The sequence below is a fragment of the Bidens hawaiensis genome, unplaced genomic scaffold (genome assembly GCF_021521415.1).
Source record: "Bidens hawaiensis isolate Kalapana, Puna unplaced genomic scaffold, B.hawaiensis_p1.1 tig00000599_1, whole genome shotgun sequence".
Taxonomy (NCBI): Eukaryota; Viridiplantae; Streptophyta; class Magnoliopsida; order Asterales; family Asteraceae; genus Bidens; species Bidens hawaiensis.
Window position 1 is genome coordinate 17,231 of NW_027491036.1, and position 4,124 is coordinate 21,354.

The following is a 4,124-nucleotide window of genomic DNA, read 5'->3' on the forward strand; positions in this document are numbered from 1 at the left end:
ACCTCCAATACTTCCCTCAGATGCTCAGCATGATCTGACTCGCTCTTTGAATATATCAATATATCGTCAATGAAAACGATAAGTGACTTATCCAACATCGGCTGACACACTCTATTCATCATGTCCATAAACGTTGCGGGAGCATTTGTTAGACCGAATGACATCACGAGGAACTCGTAGTGTCTATACCGCGTCCGAAACGATGTTTTAGGGATGCCTGCCTCTTTCATTTTTAGCTGATGATAGCCTGATCTGAGAGCTATTCGTGAGAACGAACATGAACCTTGCAGTTGATCAAACAAATCATAAATCCGTGGCAACAGATATCTATTCTTCACCGTAAGTTTATTCAACTCACGATAGTCAATGCACATTCTCATACTTCCATCATTCTTCTTAACAAATAACACCGGTGCTCCCCACGGGGAAACACTTGGCCTTATAAAACCTCCGTCGAGGAGTTCTTGTAGCTGGGACATCAATTCATTCATCTCGGACGGCGTTAGACAGTAAGGTGCTTTCGCGACGGGCTGGGCTTATGGTATTAAATCTATCTGGAATTCTATCTGTCGCTCCGGTGGCAACCCTAGAAGATCTTCAGGGAATACTTGTGGGTAGTCGCAAACCATAGGAACGTCCTTCATTTCTTTCATCTTGATAGTAGATTTGACAACATACGCCAGGTAGGCACCACACCCTCGCCTTAATAATCCCTCAGATTTTATCATTGAAATGACATTAAGCCTAGAACTATCCTTATCACCATAAACCGCCACCACGCTCCCATCCAAAGACTCTAACCTTATCAACCTACTGTCACACCCCGATCGTGATGGCGGAATAATCGAGGCGCGGCGACTAAGTCGTGATTGTTGAGCACAATAGTTTAAAAGTCTAAATGCATAAACATAACCAAAATGTCAAATATTACACCATCCAGGTAACATGAAACAAATTGTTTTAATACAAAATATCAAGTTTCCAAATAATTCCTAGACTAGCCTTCATCTCTCTAAGGCCTCTAAACTTGCTAGGGATTTCTTGCTGCATTATTTCCTGAAAACATGTAACAAACTGTCAACTACATAAAGTAGATGAGTGAATTCATAGGTTTAAAGAAAAAGAGTTTATACACAAACATACTAGTATAGGTTGTAGGGGTTTATATATAGGGTGTACCTGCGGCTAACCCACCACTCCTACAACTTATACTACTATGTTTGGATATAATACCCGGTTTTAAGATGGTTTGTAAGAAAAGGTCTCTTGGTTTTCCCAAAGAGGTTTTTATAGTAAGTAAAACATGAAATGTTCTCCTGGACTCTCAGCGGGCTTATTATTCTCCCATTAGAGTCGTTTGTGATAAGATTACTCAAAGATTTGTGGTCTCCCAACGGTACATGTAGCACATAGCAGTTAAGCATAAATAAGGACATATAGATTTGAGCATGCTAAGTTTACTAGATAAACCAACACCAAGATCCCACTGTTTACTAGTATCCAAGATGATGGTGAATAAATGATGATGATGATGAATGAAGATGAAACTCAATGATCACACAAGACTTGATTGATCCCACGCAAGACTTAAACCAAGACTACCTCGTTCTTGTCATTCAGGACTCAGCTAGGTTCTACCGAGAGTAGGATAGACTCCCCAAAGAATCCTGGGTTCCCTTGGTCCCTACCGAGACTAGTATAGGTCCTCAAGAGTTATGGATTTCACCGAGACTAGTATGAAATCCCATGAGTTACGAGTGCCACCGAGAATAGAATGCCACTCATGGTCGCGAGTTCTACCGAGAGTAGAATAGACTCTCGCGTCCAATTCAACTCATGATGCTTTGATCTCTAGATTTCCATGCTGACACAATGACTATGATGATATGAATATGATTCCCATTCCCATGATGTCAATGTTCATAGAATTTCCCATACTCATTGATTTCCAATGTTCTTAGATCTCCATAAGTTGATGGGTTTTCCCCATGTTCATAGATTTCCAAAGTTTATAGATTCTTAAAAAGCTTGTGGATTTCCGCACGTGTGTAGAAATCCAAAAGTTTATAGTTTAAAGAGGGTTTGCATAAATGATTTTATCCAAACGTGTAAAGTTACCATGTTTCCACCCCATAGTTTTGAAAAGCTTAAATAGGGGCTATGAACTCACCTTGATCTCGGGTTAGGATGGTGCTACAATAGATCTCCTTAGCCTAGAGTTGAACATATATATAAGGTTAACAACGTGCTATAAGTTTAAGAAAACGAGCTTACGCGGCCTCGAGCAAAAACTGGGTTTTAAAGACGAAACAGCTTGGTTCTGGCTTGATTCGATCGAATAGGAACACGTTCGATCGAATAGACACACATTCGATCGAATCTGTGGCACACTCGATCGAACTAGAAACACATTTGGTCGAACCAGTTGGAAAAACTCGTTCGGTCGAACATGGAACTTGTTCGATCGAATAGACACTCGTTCGATCGAATACGAAACTCATTCGGTCGAATGAGTTGGAGACCATTCGGTTGCTTTCCTATTCGATCGACTGGACTGATTCGATCGACTGGACTGATTCGATCGACTGGTTCGATCGAATGAGTCTGATTCGACTCCTTCAAGCTGGGCGACGGAGAAACCTACGGGTTTTTCAGATTTTCCAGATTTTTGACCCAAAATCGAAGTTTTTGACATGGAAATGCTCGGGATTGAAAGGGCTATCGATTCCTAGTGATTTTAAACACAAAAGCCTGCATTTTGACACCAAAACAAGACGGTTTTTGACCCGAAAACTCTAGAAACGAAAATGGGTGTTTTTGCTCGATTTGAGGCCGAAAATGGTTATGAAAATGGATGATTTTCAAGAAGATCTTACCAAGAATAACAACAAACAGATTTGTGGACTCGGATTTGAAGTTTGAAGACTTTCTCTCTCTAGTTTCTCTCTCTAGAATGAGAGTGTTTGGGTGGGAAGTGTTGGTGGAAATGAAAGAGATGGTGTAAGAATACTTGATTTTCCGCTTAAATACTCGGGTGACTCGGGTTCGGGTTTAGGCTACCGACGGGTCAAGACTAGTCGAGTTCATAAGTTTTTAAACAAACTAAAACTTTTTCAGCAAAACTTTTATAAAACCATTTTCCGAATAATTATTTGAAATCTTTTTAAATAAGAACATTTAATTTTTCGAAAGCATAAAAATTAATATTTTTCAGGCGTAAATGTCGTTTTATAAAATAAACATTTTAAATGATAAAAGCAGATTTTTCCAATGATATGGGTTCCGAACTTATCGTCCAGAATCCCAAAGTCTATAGTTTCCGATGATTTCACGATCCTAGTTTACCAATCGAATTTCAGGGCGTTACATTCTCCCCAATTTAGAGGAATTTCGTCCCGAAATTTAGAACTTAGTATAGTTGATGCAATGATGTTTTAGATCAAATGATACCATGATGACCACTATGCGCCACTACCCCTAATTTTCGTCTTGGATACCACCCAAATCAAGTTGAAGGGGTTTATATATAGGGTGTACCAGCGGCTAACCCACCACTCCCTCAACTCCACTTGGGTGTTTCTTTCGACTCCTATTAGTTCAATGACACACAGGACGACACACTATTTTCCACTACAAGGCATCACCTTCAAGCTTTACATCAGACATATTCATTTCGGATTGAAGGGGTTTATATATAGGGTGTACCAGCGGCTAACCCACCACTCCTTCAATCTCCAATGAATAATTCCCTCAATAACTCTTGAATTTAACGCCTCACAGCTGCCACGCTAACTATGAGTCCCTAATTCCAAGTCTCGCTTCAGACATAATCAACTTGTGCCGAAGGGGTTTATGTATAGGGTGTACCAGCGGCTAACCCACCACTCCTTCAACATTCATTGATTAATTCCCTACACGAAGCTTGAGTTCATGACTCATAGTTACACAATAGCATATTGTTTATACACGTATACACCTGTGAACTTGATGTAATTATATTCCGGACTATAATTACGAGTTCACCTTGTATCAATGTATAAACTCCATTGTGTGCGGCTAGAAAAATCGACACGACACCACACACACACACACAACCATGCTTCATGAATGCTAGAATGATGACA